Below are 15,650 nucleotides of genomic sequence, written 5' to 3' on the forward strand. Positions count from 1 at the left end.
CAGTAGCTGCAATGTTGATCATATCAAGGCAGCATTACCAAGAGACACCTCACAGCGACGCACGCCATTTGAGTCTCTTCACTCTCTGGAAGGTAGTGGGTGTAACGTTTTACATCTTTTTCTCACTCAGACATGAAGGACAAACAGCCTAACAAGGTCACATTTGTTAGAGGCATGCATACTTCCATCTGCTCAGGCGGATGGCAAACAAAGTGCCTGGCACAAAGCAAGACACTCTAAAAAGGGATTGTTTAAGAGGGAGAGTCTAGGCAAAGCTAGGGAGATGAGTGGTGGTTGGGTACCATACGCTGAGACAGGCACAGATACGTTAAATCAAAGCCTCATATTTATCTAGCAAAACAGCAAAAGCTACTTTGGATTTTCAAAACCCTTCCAGGGGTATTGCTTTCCAGGGCCCTATTAGCAAAGTGGCGGAGGAGATGGGTGAGCCTTAGCAGTGATGTACCCCGCAAAGCTGGAAGTTCATTCCTTCACTTCTAATGCAAAACCTGTGCCACAAAGTGTTTTGTGGCTACTGCTGAGCCTTCGCTAGACTTGAGCGAGCACTGCTGCATCTGGTGAGTCTTAGATGGGACATCCACAAAGACATAATACAGCTTGAATTCTTTTCATGATAGACAAAGATAGAAAACACTTCTCTGTCTTTGAGGTGAGAAGGCACAGTCTGAGAAAACTCAACCCTGAACATTACTTATGTTAAATCCCTTTGAGATGAAAGCTATAGCTCCACCTGTTTCATATTCTGGACTCGAGGATCTTCAGAGCACCAAGGTTTCAAAACCTAGTACCTTACAAAATCTGATATCTTGAATCTACCATAACAATAGATATTAAGGTGTCCATTAGGAACAATGCTAAAAACATTTTCTTCGTTTAAATATTATTTTGGCTAAACATATAAAACAACTGACTGTACATGCTTAGAATAAAGCATAGGGAATGCAAAGGAATAGAGAAGTCGTGTCTGAAGAATCAAAGTATTTAATATTTTTATTTTCAGACTTCCAGGAACATTGAGTAATTAGTACAGAAAGTACATGACAGTAGAGAATAAGGAAGACACAGATGAAATTTTCCTTTGAAGCATCACTAGGATGTGTTTTGTGATGATATGTAACTAAAGGTAAGTCTTATTCCATCCTTTTCCAGTTTTACTCAGGTTTAAAATAATGGCTTTATCCTCTGTTGGCTCCTGAGAAATGCAGCTCCTACTTGCATACACACCGTCATTTTGAATCAGCAGCTATTTCCTTTCCATAGAACACTTTCTGCAAATTTTGCAGATTTGGAATTTTCCAAGAATGTCTATGTCAAAAATACACGCTAAACTCAACTAACGCTTGCTGAGGCTGCTGTCTAAAAGGCAGAAAACAGGAAACTTTCCTGCTTCTGGGGCCAAGATCCCTCTGCCTGCCTTTGATGTTGATGTCTCAGTGAAGAGCAACAGCATGGTCTGAAAAGAGATGCTTAACCTTTTGGCGTTAGAGTAATGGTCAGCGGTACCAGAAGGGACCCCAGTGACACAGCCGCAGAAAGCCAGGGAAAGCCAGTCCCTCTGCTAGGGAGTGCCTAGGGATACATCTTCATGGCTGGACACAAGAAGATGGATCATGTGGTGATGTCTCACCAGCCAAAATGACTCAAACCACCTGCTAACTACTGGGATGGATGTGCAGAGGCATGGGCACATTAGCAGAGGTCTGAGTGACAGCCACACTGGTAAGTGAGTCCAGGCAGCGCTAGCACTGCCACCCACATGTCCTGGCTCAGTTGCTGCTGCCATGGGCACCTCTGCACTTGGGGACTGGACACAATGGGTGAGCATCAGAGTAACAGGCAGCTGGGCTGGAAGGTGCTCGTGCAGGCACGTGCATGAGTCCAGCATGTTTCCTATGGGTTCCTGCAGCCTAGGGACTGCTGGGAGCCATCACAGGCACCGCAGGAAGGGTGAGGAGCAGTGACTGTTGGGGAAGCCCATGCCAGTCAAACTAGGCATTTGGCTTCAGAGCCAAGAAGGTCGTCCAGCACCAACTCAAATAATGCACTATATCATCCTACCAAGGATTTTCCTGGAAACCCTTTTCAGACTCCCAGATGACTCCCAGACAGCTTTAGTTGCCATCATTGGTGTAGATTGACAGTGGGCAGGTTCCTAAAAACAACATGGCATAAAATTTCAGCCATGCCAGAAGCAAGATGACATTCTCTAAAATTAAGAGCCAACACTGTTTAACACATACATCCAGAGAAATTAAGAGCTACTTAACTTGCTTTCCACAGATGCTAGGGTATGGATGTACAGTAAGAGCAAACTCTTAATGCCTGGGAATGGCTCCTAAAGCCAATGTTTATCTGTTACTTAGCTTAATTAATAGCTAATGACATACACATGACAGTGGATAACAACCCTACCATGCGCCTTAATCAATGTCAAAGCCTTACACAGCTCCTCCTGGTTTGTTTGGCTCACTTGAAGAGGACTATCAGCAGCAATTCATCACCTCTGAAGAGGGGCTGATAGGCAGCAGAGAGCTTTCTCAGAAACTCAGCTCCTGCGGAGGGACAACAAAGTTTGGCTCTGCACGAGCAGCCCCGAGGTCAGCAGCAGTAGTAAGGAAGGGATTTCAGGGGCCAAAGTCCCCTGCTGTCATGCTGAGGGAGCTGCCATAAAATACGGGGGAATAGCACGGCAGAGCCTGTCTCCAGGATGAACTCAGTGAACAGGGACCGCTTTACTCTCTGCTCTTTCGCATGGGCTTGCAGGCACTTTGGGAGGAGGTTCACCATTCCGGACTTGCCTTTTATTTGCTTCACTTTTGGCAACTAGAAGTCTTGACTTCTTGACCCTGTGGAGGGCTTCAAAAGGCTTGACCGTGAGAATAAGTAATAGCCAGCTGTTCAGAGACCGTGATGGTAACCAGAATAGGCTGGGACCACAGTGGTACACTTCCCTAGACTGAGCTGGTTAGGACGTGAAATGGGATAGTGATCCCCTGCTTCCAGAGGTCCTGCCTGGCAGACCCTGGTCTGCACAAAGACATTTCACAGCTTAATGGTAGCCCTCTACATTCGCCAGTATATGAAAGCATGAGATATTGAAGGTGTAAATAAGGAGCATTAGCATCCTTTAACTGGCTAACAGGGAAATTTTTAAGCAAAGATTCATAAGTCTCATAATTATTCTTCAGCATTAAAAAATTTTATTTCAGGAGGTTTTCCACAGTACAAGAGTCTAAGCTGAAATAATCTATGCTAATTGCAATCCTCTTAAAAGCAATAGCCACATTTATTTTGAAATAACAGTTTTTAATTGCTCTGGCACTCAGGAGCTGGTCAGGTCAATGGCTCAGTTGTGCTGGGTGCCGTGCAAAACCAGCAGTGCTCGAAATCTCACAGCACAGTTAAATGCCAGGCTGTTCCACGCTTTAAGCTGGGGATAACCACCCCTCTGTAGTAATCCTGTGATTTGCATTCATTTAAAAAATGTCTCCTGTTATGTGCCTTGGTTAAAATTATGAGGGAAAGACTTTAGAGGGAAAACCCTGCATTCTTTCCCAGGGTGTGTGGTTTCCTCCTTCCATACAGACCTCATGATTCCCTTCTGAAGAACATGTCAGAGCTTCACCTGAAAGCTTGTCCAGTGACTGACTTATCTGTTAACTGACCAAGCACTCTCCCAAACTGCACTCAAAATAGTATTGCTCCCCATGCACAGGTTAATCCCAATACTTTGTTCTACTTAATCACGAGACTAAACTTTTCTTGTTACTTGAGTCTCTCTGGCAGATTGTACGCCCTCTTATGAAGAGCAAAAAGGTGAAATGAGAATCATGTTACAAGTCAAATGCATCAGAAGGCTTCTGGTGAGCTCTCCTGTTTATTTTAGTCATCTGACCACCTTCCCTCAGCAGATAATGGTGATCTGAGGTGTAGGCTGTGAGCTCTGTGTAGCGTTAGAGATACACTAGACAAGAAACTTTTTGGGGAAAAGCCCACAGATATGAGCCATGCTCAAAATGTTCTGGCCACCTCTGTTAACCTGCCATGTTGTTTTTCCTTCTGATCTCTTGGGAGTGGATGGCTGCAAACTCAGAGACTTAGCCGAAACCTCCTGACCGTGACAGCTTCCCATGGTGCGGGCAGCTTTCTGTACCACAGATTTTCTTTCTGTGGCCATTCACCTATCAACTGCCCGACCTTCACCAGTGATGTCTGATGCCACGTTCCCACTTCACTTGCGCTGCTACGTTTGCTTGTGAGGAACCCACGCTGAACCAAGCAAGGGAACTGGTTGAGTTATTTTATTTTTTTTTTAAGAGTATTTTGAGGTGGCTCGGTTCTCTCAGTACAGGCTCAGGTGGAGCTGTATCAGCCCAGCTGAGCCAGCTGTGCTCTGTTGTGGTAGTGGGGCTGAGCGTCTGGGGGCTCAAACAGGAGGAGAGATGGAGTGGGCTTTGCTGACAGAGGCATGCCTGTGGGCAGAGTTATCCAGGGCAACATACACCGTGCTGGAAAGATCCACTAGATTTGCCACCTGTGAATGCTGTGAAGGAAAATGAACTTGTGAGTGAGCAGAGGAATGGATTTAGGAGACTGGAAAAAGGCACATTAATTACCTCAGGAAAGCCTCCTCAAAGCTTTCCTGTTTGGGAAGACGAGATATACCAGGTAGGGGTGTCCAGGCTTGCACAAATAAGATATACAAGCCTTTGAGGTAGCAATTCCTCACAGTGTGTCTTCATTCAAGGCTAAGGTGTGATGCTTACATGAGCCCGCATGCCCCTACTTGCTTCAACCAGCCATCTTCTTACACAGCGGCAGGCGAGACTGCCAGCACAGAGTACAGCTTCATCTAGAGCACATCCCTGGAGAAATTAAGCACTGGCAGTTCATCCAACCTTCAAGCTACCTTGTACCTATACTGCTTATCTCCACGTGAGACAGACTGAGCTGACAAATGCCACGGTCACACCTTCACTGCATTTTTTAACTGACAATTTAATCCATCCCTTTTTCTTTATTTGATAGTCATGGAACGGGATTGATCCCTTAGGCAGCTGGTCACTGGGAGTGCCCAGGGCTGTGTTTCTGCGTGCAGGAGGCAGGGCGACAGAGGCAGTTAGGGGGTAGCACAGATTACTGGACACAGACCAGGTTACAGCTGCCACCTGAAGAAGCAGTACCTGTTGGCCCAAAGAAAGACAGGTGTAGCCTGACAGGTTAGACCAGGGTCACAGGCAGCCTCCCACAAGCTCTTCCATTTGTCTGTGGGGGTGAAGCTGCTCTATCATAATTTACAAATGCCATATGTGACCTGCTATACATCTCGGGTCTCCTCACACTCTTGCTCCCCATCATGTGCCTGTAGCTATAACTTCAGTTTTGAAGTGCTGAAGAGCTGTAACAGGCATTTCTGTGACACATACATGTGTCTGAAAGCCTGGGCCCCAGAGCTGTTTATTTATAGGCTACTAGATGTGCTCAGCTCCTATTTCTGAAACAGGCACTTCCCCACCACATTTTTTACCATCATGACCCATGCTCAGCTCACGCAGCCTAGGTTTTCTGCTCTCTTGTGCTACCCACCCCTGATAGAAGACCTATGGTGGTGGAACCAAAATGAGCTTCTCCAGCAGGAGAGAGCCACCAGCAGCAGAGGGCTGGCTCTCACACAGAGGAGAGGTTTGTAAGGGCAGGGACTCAGCCGTCAACCGTCGGTGGCTGGCTCTAACGCCCAGACTTAAGCCCTGGGAAAGGAGGCACCTGTGCAGGCAGGAGCAGAGCTGTACAGTGCACAGCAAATAAGTAGATCAAGGAGAGGTACATAAGGCAAGCCCCGAGCAGATGCTTTGGGATTTTTTTGGATCACTGGGTCGGACTGATGACATCTGGACCATGTGTCCAGATCAAAAGGGACTGAGAAACGATCCAAAATGAGTTCCAAAACTCCCTCAGGTACTCAAGTATTCTCAATGAACTTCTGTGAAATGAAGAAAAAAAGCAAAAATAAAACACAGAGAGCTGAAACACAGATCCCACATAATTCTCCACATACGGGCTGCCTCACAGCTGAAATTCCCCAAACCAACCCATGTTTCACCAGCAAACAAACAAGTGGGGAACATCAGCCTTTTTGCTGTGCAGGTGAAAATAATTTATGTAACGCTTGTTCCCTACCTGTGATGCCTTAACAGGGTTACAGAGGAGAGGCGTGCAGGCGGCTCCCTCTGCAAGAGCCAGGCTTGCCACCTGGCTGTCTGCTTCTAAAATGGTCTCATAGCTCTGGGGAGCTAGGTGTTGCAGGGCTAATGGCTGGTGAAAAATGCAGGCTTATTTTCCTGAATATGAAATCTTGTACAATATTAACTCACCATTCAGATAACGTAAAAATACATTTTAAAATCACCTAAGCATATAGGTAGAAGTCGTTTAATTTCTTTCAAAATAAAATGTACCGAAGGTGCCAAGATTCCCCAGTAAAAGGCTGAAAATCTGGCAGAGGCCTGAGGGTTGTTAAATCACCTTTAACTGTGACGTGTGCCCATGGGTGAGGGGGGGGAGACACAGCAGTGCTGCTCTGACTGAGGAGGCAGGATCATGCCCTCCCGAGCTGGGCTGAAACGCTCCAGCCAGGAGCATCGCCTCACTGCAGAAAGCCACCTCCCTCTGTTCTGAAAGGAAAAGGGCTGTGGCCAAATGGGAACATCTCAGCAGCTCCCTCCAACTGCATCTTTCAGACCACCCCGAACTTGTACCTGACACGTCCTCAGGCTGAGTACTGATAACTCAAGGAGAGCAAACGCACAAGTTGTGCTGGGAAGCAGCTTCCAAATTACAAAACCGATTTCCCTGGAACCAATCCCTAAAGTCTGAGCATGTGCTCAAGACCCCTGGGTCAGGAAAAGATTTAAACATGTGCTAATGTCCATTCTGCCTGAGACATGTCATGAGCATGTACAGCTCTCGGATTCTCGGAGCTGAGCACAGGTTTAGGTCTCTTCCTGTGGCTGTCTGTTACAGGCTCGAAAGCCAGGACTGGGAGCTGATCCCGGAGGGGCGGTGGGGTTGGGCAAGGATACAGTGGGCCTCTTGTCCTGCAGACTGAAGTCTTTCCCTCCCACCTCCCTCACCCCGCCAGGCTGACTGCTTGCACCTCTTGCCCACTCCACCGGCAAGGGGAAGGTGCAGGTTTAATCTCAAAGAGAGGGTGGAGAAGGAGGGCCCGGGACAGCGATGGCTTCCGTGAGGAAACGTCTGTCCCTGGTGCAGTCTGTCCACCTGACAGCTACAACGCTATTTACAAAATTCCCACTGCAAGGGGCTGCGTAACACAAAACACAGCTCCGGCTCGGGAGAGGTGAGCTGGAGAAGAAGATGGCATCCAGAACAGCCTCCCTGTGAGTCCCACAGGTGATGCACCTGACTTGCATCCAGACCTGGCTTCAGGAGCTACCCTCCCCAAAGGCAGGACCTTCTCCTGCCCCAGAGATCAGGCTCGGCCACCCTTGCACAAGGAGAAACTGCGGGGGAGCCGCAGGGCACCTGGCTGGGGCTGGGTGATCCGCAGTGGGGAGAGAGGCCACCGCTGTCTGCAGGGACAGCAATGACGCGGTGCGGAGGGAGGGCATCCTTGCAGGGAGCCGTGCCTGCCGGTCTGGTACGCTTGTGGCAGTATTTTCCTGTTAAATCCTGATTAACTCAGCCCAGGCAAGCGTGTGATGTAGAAGGACTCCCTGAGGCAGCTCAGGTAAAATATATGCTTTATAACCTCTGCTTTTAGTGCCTTGTTTTAAGAGTCTGTTAACTTAGCGTATAAATCTCATCTTTTAATATAGGAAAGAGAGATAGGTTTGAATTAGAAAATGCCTGGAAATTCAGGTTTTGATTACTATTCTTCCTCTGTACTTCAAATTAAGAGTGGGTTATTAATGGCAACATGGAAGTTCCTGAGTAAATGCGGTTTAAGCTGGATGCTTTAAACCATTTAAACATAAAGGACCAGATTCTCCTTTACACAAAGGCCCTAAAGTGATAGAAAATAATATTTAAATCCTCTTTCAGACCTAAACATTTTCATTAAGAGTAATTTTTATAGTACGTGTCTAATCCAATCTAATCTTGCAAAAGATGGTTTAGTGCATTTAGTACAAAGTATTTACATGATAACAGATAAAGTGAATACATCATTTTGCCAGCTATTAAATAATACTTAATAATTCCAGTTGGAGTACTCAGCTGTAAGAGCTGCTTTCCATTTCAGTGAACTTTCTGCTACGGAGAGGAAAGAAATGATTCCTCCACATGGCTGAGCGTCAGGTTTCTTTGAGCATGAAAGCAGGCTTGCAAAGAGTGGGTGTTTATGGTTGCTTATCTCCACCAGGAGTGTTTTCTGACATGCAAATAACCTGCCATCTGCTAGCATGCTTGAAACAGCTCTGCTTTAAAACCTTCTTCTGCAAGCCTCTGTCAGCCCAGCCCAGCATTAGCTTCATTTTAGGAGGTGGTGTTGTAGTTTCTTTGGTGCTGTGCTGCTACAGCTGTGTGAAAAGCACTGAGTAGGAAAAGGGAAAAATTGAAAAAGGTATCTTTGAATCACAGACGGGCTCTCCTGCCCTTCTCCCTCTCCGAATTCCGCCCTGAAGACAATCTTTACTAACTCAGAAGAAACCAGGGGTTGATTTCCAACTGAAGGCTGACTTGGACTCTTTTTCTGAACTAGTCTTTACAGCTAATAGCTGGGGGGTATGTCTTACTTTAGCAGTCATCACTGTTTAAATAAGTGAGGATGTCCTCATACTTTCAGGTAAGCTGAATGGTGCTCTGGACTCCACAGGCTGTACGTGGTGCCTGAGGTAGCTCACCACTCAGATGCAGATGTTTAAGCTGTAACATCTATGTGCCCTCAGCTGGTACCCTCCCTTCTGTATAGGTGTGTATCTGACTTTACATTCCAGGAAATAAAACTACTGCAGTACACAAACTTACACCACAAAAAATCCACTTGGGTATCTGGCAGCTGAAGAATAACCTCAGGCTGAAGCCAGAGACTCCCCCTGTATTTGAAACACTCAGGGACAATGTGGGTTTTACACTTACCCAGCAGAGGTGGGGGTGTGGGGGCAAAGGGCTCCCTTTAGCCCATCACTTTGCTGACGAGGGCAATGCTTTCTACATGTGGCGGCCCTGTTGCAGGACCCAGTTTATAAAGCCACCCTCTTTCCCTGTTCCCACAGTTCTGTTTCTGCCATCATGCCAGATCTAGCAACGAATCTGGATGAAAAAAAAAACAAAAAAACCCAGACAAAAATTTGAAAGACACCACTTTCAGCTTACTGGGGAAGGAGTTTGTGAGTAAGCCAAGACCAGGGCAAGGCAATAGTTGTCTAACCCATCTGATAATAGTAAGGTAAAAGGTGCCTGGCAGATGACACATTAAAACTGGGTGGACTGTAATCTGGAGTGAAGGGAGAGGGAGAAGAGAAAGGCATAAAGAGCAGGAAGGAGAGGACTCATACCTATACGGAGTTTCACCCTGGATGGAGCAGGATGGCTGAGACCCTCTTTCTTGGGCAGCTACACGTGTCCCTGCTCCATGGAGGCTCTGCAGTAAAACATGACTTACCTGGGGAGCACAGGGAGCAACCCCCAAGTGCCCTGCGCTCCAGTCACACCTGCACAACAAGTAGTACTTCTGCCACATCACACTACCTGTATGCAAAAATGACCGAGTGGATGTTTTGCGGGACAGCTAATGTAACAGTACTTTTCTGAAAGGCAATCTACCCACAGCAGCATTGCATAGTTGAACACCAAGCTCCCATAATTAGTAATGCAAATCTTCACCTTGCCTTTTATCTTTGTCACAGTGACTGGAATGCACCCCACTACCATCTGTGATTATAATTCATGCGTCACTAAAACCACAAAGTATGCTTTTTACATGCCCAGTGTCCACCCCTCCATCACCAGCACTGCCCATAAATCTTTTTTTCCAAAGATGCTAGGACCCACTGGCAAAATCTGGAGGCTTGCCAAGTATTTGCTTGAAATATTAATATATTATTTAAAATAGGAGCTCTTCACAAAAGACATATCTGACATTTCCAAGGAGTGTCTGGTGAGCTAGAGTATCTGGAAAGTGCTTGTTGTGAGCCTGATGGAAGAAGTGGTTCAGAATAATCTTTTGCAGACGGAAGCAGTTTCAGCAAGGACCTTGCTCCGCTAAAAAGGGAGATGCTGTTAGAGGCTAACCTAAAACAGCTGCTGTATTTATTACCTTTGTTAGCAGTTTTGATAATAATAGCAATAGTGGCAACAATAATAATAACAATAATTAGTCAATGCAGAATGAGCTGCCTGCAGCAGGCTCGCTGCCCCACAGTCTTAACTGTTTGTTTACTGTGCTGTACAGTGCAGAGTCCCTAAAAGTGACTGCATTTTAAAGAAAAAAAAAAAAACCAGCTCTACATATTTTTAAGATCAACTGCAAAGTCTGTGTAGGCTATAAAAACATGTACAGTCTACGTAGTGAAATAATAATTGAAAAAAATAAACCCCCTCAGACAATCCAAACCAAGAGCTTTTCCTTGAGTACACAGCAGTGATCCTAAACAAAGCTGGGGACACTGCCTGAGCCAGAGGCTTTTTGTACTATGACACTATGGAGAAACAGACCATTCCCCAGGGGACTGACATCATTTCCACAGTTATCATCTCACTTGTCTGGGTACACCTACAGGCTGACAAAATGTTTTTATTTTGAAGATTGTTTAGGCACACAAAATTATTTGACATTATGAAATATTCAGCTCAGTGTGGTTGTGTATGCTGCTGCCAGCTTGTTGGGAGATTGTAGTACCCCAGCGACTTGACTGCAAAATCTTTGCTTAGGAAATACTTTTTTCCACCTCTGTCACAATGATGCAGGTGTGGTTAACTAGTCTACAAAGAAATCATGGTTACTTTGTCTGAAATGGCCAGCATTAATGCTGTAGTGAGAAAAGGACAATGATTCTTCTGCCATACAATGCAGAGGTCACAACAGCCCAGACTCCGATAGCAGGAAGGGGAGATGTAAGGTGACTGAGGACTGGCCCTGGATCAGACTCATTTTCTGGTGTGCTGTGGTGTGCGTTTATGGGCAGCTTTCATAATAACTGGTACCAAGAACAGGAATTTTGACAAACAGCTTTCATGGAGAAAAAAAAAATATTCTTCTTGCTTATCTTTGCATATCTCCACCTGTGGTGCTACAACTGGTAAACCTCTCTGAGTACCTGTGGCACAACTGACCAGATGTGCTTCACCCCTTTGGCCTTTACCACACCATGGGGGTTGGGAGAAGATCCTTAGAAGAGTTTTGTTCCAAATCGGTTTGGTACACTACAGAAATGCACATAGCAGGGTGTTCATATTGCCTAAACTAACCTGGCCAGGATGTGTGCTCCTGCCTGAGCCTCCTCTGGTCAGCAGCCTCCAGAGCCTCCACTGACAACAGAAGGACTGATGAGCTTTTAGTGATGGACTGAGCTAAAGGCTTGAGTCAGGCATGAGTAAAAAGTGCTGAAACACTTCAGGAAGGCTGCTGAATATCACATAGGTCCTACAGGTGTTTAAGAACAAGCTAACATTTTGTCAGGACATCTGTCAGAAATGGTATGTTTGCAGTTGATCTTGCCCAGGGGCAGAGGGTTCAGCCCTGCTTTTCTGTGGCTCTGTGATATTCAGTGAGTCTCATGGCCAGGAAGATGAAAGCTGGAGGAAGCCACAGAGACCCTGAATTTCTCAGGAAGCTGTAACAGCTTAGAAAAAAGAAGTTAATGAAAAAACAACTTCGGGGAAATGTGAAGAGTATCAGAAATTTAAATTCTGAGGCACTACTTCAAGCTACTATAACAAGTAGTGGTTTGATATGGGGTTATCCTTATAGCTATGTGATGTTCATTTTCATTACAAAACGGTGAGGAGGGGAGTATGTATTTTTTGCTACGAGATCCAGTGCCTTTGTGAAAAAGCCTGGTGAGAGGCCTTGGCAAATCTCACCCTGAGCTGTGCCTGGCATAAACTGTACCAAACAGAGCTTATAAAGTCACTGGTAAGTCTTCAGCTTTCACCTCAACCATTTACAAAGTAAGGTCTGGGAAGCAGACCTGGTCTAACTCACAGTACTTGGAATGAATCAGAGGGTTTAAAACAGTTCTCGTCACCTCAGCCTCTAGCGCTGTCTGTCTGAATGTGGGACAGGCATAGATTTATGGCCAGATCCTTACCTGGCCTTGTTAATAGCCTTGGTACAAGGGCTCACATCACTAGGCACTCAAATCTGCAGAAGTTTATCCGTCTGTGGCATCAGCCAATGTCTCATCTATTAGGCTGCCACCAAAGATTTGCTATCTAAGGTTGTTCGCTTATCGAAGTATGTAATTTAAAGGTTAACCATTTAAAATACAAATGGCCTGGGCCATAAGGATGGTTTGGTGACTATTTGCAGAGATGTGTGTTCTTCAACCTGACCCGAAGCTGATGGTGCATTATCCAGAGACCTACAGTGTTACCAGGTAAAGTGTCATGCAGTTGCAGAGTCACTGCCACAGGGCTCTGTGTGACATTATGCAGTCAAGGACCGGGAGAAGGACCACTCCTGTGATGTGCAACTCCATTGCCAATAGCAGCTTCATCGCTAGAAGGAAGCCAGACTTGTCTTCCTTTCTGAGAAGATGTTCAACTACCATATCACCAGAGACCTTTGCATGTGCTGGAGAAACAGGGGAAGGGAGAGGACTACTTACAGAGCACTAACGTGCAACACTTGTAGAACGTGTGTGTTTCCACTTTGAGTGTAAGGCAGGATACTCGCACTTTTTACCACCATGCATTCAAAACTTGACTGAGAGACCTTGAAAACTATCCATTGACTTCAGTGGAGTTTGGATCATGCCCAAAAGCTACACAACAGCCTGGAAGGAGGAAAAAATAAACTGATTTTTCCCCCTGGAAAGATCCAGGAAAGTAGTTCAGGCAGACAGAAATAAGATATTGTGGCATTTGGGGTTTTGTTGGGGTTTTTTTGTTGTTTAGTTGGGTTTTTCTTCCCCACAGCAGCTCATATTCTAATGCCTGGATTATTTTTAATGTTACATTCTTTTTGGTGTTGTGATTTCTAAGAAGAATAGCCTGCAGGGCCTTTGGCGACAGGGCCCGGCAGGCAGCTGAAACAGAGCAGAAGGAGCTCCTGCAGAGAAACACGATCTGCAACCCAGCTGGCAGCCAGGGCTCCCAAAGGGCCAGGGAAAGTGGGGGGTGCTGGGGCAGGACGAGGTTGCAGAGCCATGCTCAGATGTCACAGAATCACAGATGTCCTCTCCCCAGAGCCACGCTGGGCAGACACTGCCATGGGTGGCAGAAAGTGACCAGCGGTCAGTGCAACAGCACCAGATAACACAGTGACCACTGAGCCTATAGATTCAACAGCAGAATTTACAAACCCATCACAGTCCTTGTGACTACCGCAGGGGCTGGGGAGCAAGCTCCAGGAAAGATCAGTTTGATTTGGTCTGACGTGAGCCATGCTCTTATTTAGTCTGGACCTGGACCAAACTGAGCCTATTAATGCTCTGGTTTGTGTTCTGGCTGAACTAAGCTTTGCTTTTTGATTTTTGAGAAATCCCAGAGAGCAGGCTCCCAGTGTGAAAGCCCTATCAGCCGGGCTGCTGATGTGAAACACAAGTCTCACATTTGTTTCTTTACTGGTTCTTTTTTGGTTTAGAAGCACACAGATACATTTAACAGGAACACACCCCCTAAAACCAGCATCTTCAAAACAGTTGGAAAATCAAGATTTTTACTTTTTAATGATTACCTTAAGCAGCCCTGCTTTACAACCTGGCCTTGGAACTGACATCGCACAACCAATAAGCCTTACAAACAAAACAAATTTTCACACCTTGCTACTTCTAAGATAAAATGTCTTTTAATGGCTTTTCTACTAATTAGCTGCCATAACGTCTCGGTCTCTTGGCAGAGGCTCTTTCTAATTTATGTTAATAAAACCACCAAGCATTATGGTCCTTTATTTAAAGTATTTTGATAAGGGATAAGCAAGCATAACAGTGCTGCTTTCTTCCAACTAATGGACACCTCCAGCTGCATCCCTCCAAACATCAGACCTGCTGCAACACCCATCTGCCTGGGCAGGAGTTGCCATGAGGGACTGAGGATGGGGAGAGCTCTCAGTAGGGCTGAAGTGGCCAGGAGGAAGGAGCAGAAGGCTGTTGCTACAGCTCTGCCACAGGTTTCTCTGCTGCAAAAGCAAAGCGCAAAGCCCAGAGGAAACCATGCACATAGCCCCCACCTGAGATACAGTAGATTGATAAACCTGTTGGTTTTTTTCAGAGGCAAAGAGTTGTGCAGGTGCCATGATGCAACCTTACATCTCTCCTCTTCCTCATGAGAAAACTCTTCAGTCTGAGTGATGTGCCAATAAATACGATGTCAATAAAGAAAAAAGCCATCTAAGTAGAAATAAAATGGGCCAAAGCCTCTTTAGCTGTGGTTAGTCTCTAAGCATCTCCGTGATCTAGATGTTGCCAACAGTAAGTCCTGCTCTTATGCTTTTCCTCTTACATATGGCTTTGCTCAAGCAGTGTCAAGCACAATAGTGGGTATTAAGGGAATGCACACAGTCACGCTAAGGGGAAACAAATTATTTGGAACACGCCCTTGGATGCCCATTTTAAAAGAAACATTTATCTCAGTTCTTCAGCAGTCCACAACAGGACCAGCCTAATGCCATAATCTCAGGATTTGTCAGCTTGGATCACACCGAACGTCATCCTTTCTCATCTTACACTGCAAGCTGTCTTGTTATTCCTAGCTAACGCAATTATCTGTACTCATATTTTCCACACAGTCTCAAGACAACACTCAGGCATTTCAAACTGATAGTTTAATTAAATTATGGCAACTGGGGTTATTTCAGTTCCAGGAGTATCTGAGGCAGAGATGGTAAGGGTAAACATGGCACTTGTGCTTTCAGGGAAGGGGATAGACTCTGCTCTGTGTGAAGATGAAGCTTTCAGCGGGCTGAATTTCATTGGCAGCTGAGTCCTCTAGGAATGAAGCTCCTTTCATACATTTCAAGTTGGAGGCTCCAAGATGGAAGCCACAAAGATCACTTGTGGAAACTTTGTCTTAAACATGCGAGGAGAGCTGGAAATACAGCTATTCCTCTTTGCTAAAAAAGTATTTTTACATGGTTTAGACATCGTCTGTGCAGTCGGGTGCACCAAGACAGCACGGCATTCTATGGGAAGTTCTGCTTGGCCTTTACTTATACTAGCCACCCAAAGAGCAACATTAGGTTTCTGTGTGTTATGTGACTAAAGGGCAACCACAGCAAGCAGTAAGACTAGGAAGGATCAGCAACAGATGGAGGCAGCCTAATGACCTGAGCAGTGAAAATATGGCCCGCTGAATCAGCAACTCCACACAACTACCAAAGGAGGAGGATTAGACCATTACCAGTGTGAAACACCCCATGACGGGACAGCCAAATGGGACAAAGAGCCATGCATAGGAAAGGGAGGTGCTGCCTAACAGGATGCAGAATTTAGCGTGGTCTGCATAGGAAG

The 15,650-nt window shown here is 45.8% G+C and overlaps 1 protein-coding gene across 1 annotated transcript in view; it reads left to right on the forward strand.

The window, feature by feature from the left end:
- Positions 1-7,659: 7,659 nt before the first annotated feature.
- FHL2 (four and a half LIM domains 2) overlaps positions 7,660-15,650 on the forward strand; it is a 63,455-nt gene continuing 55,464 nt past the window's right edge. The window contains exon 1 of the mRNA XM_040584663.1: positions 7,660-7,768. The gene's annotated coding sequence lies outside the window, so the exon portion shown is untranslated. The remainder of the gene's footprint in view (positions 7,769-15,650) is intronic.

This window comes from Falco naumanni, chromosome 2 (assembly GCF_017639655.2).
Source record: "Falco naumanni isolate bFalNau1 chromosome 2, bFalNau1.pat, whole genome shotgun sequence".
NCBI lineage: Eukaryota > Metazoa > Chordata > Aves > Falconiformes > Falconidae > Falco > Falco naumanni.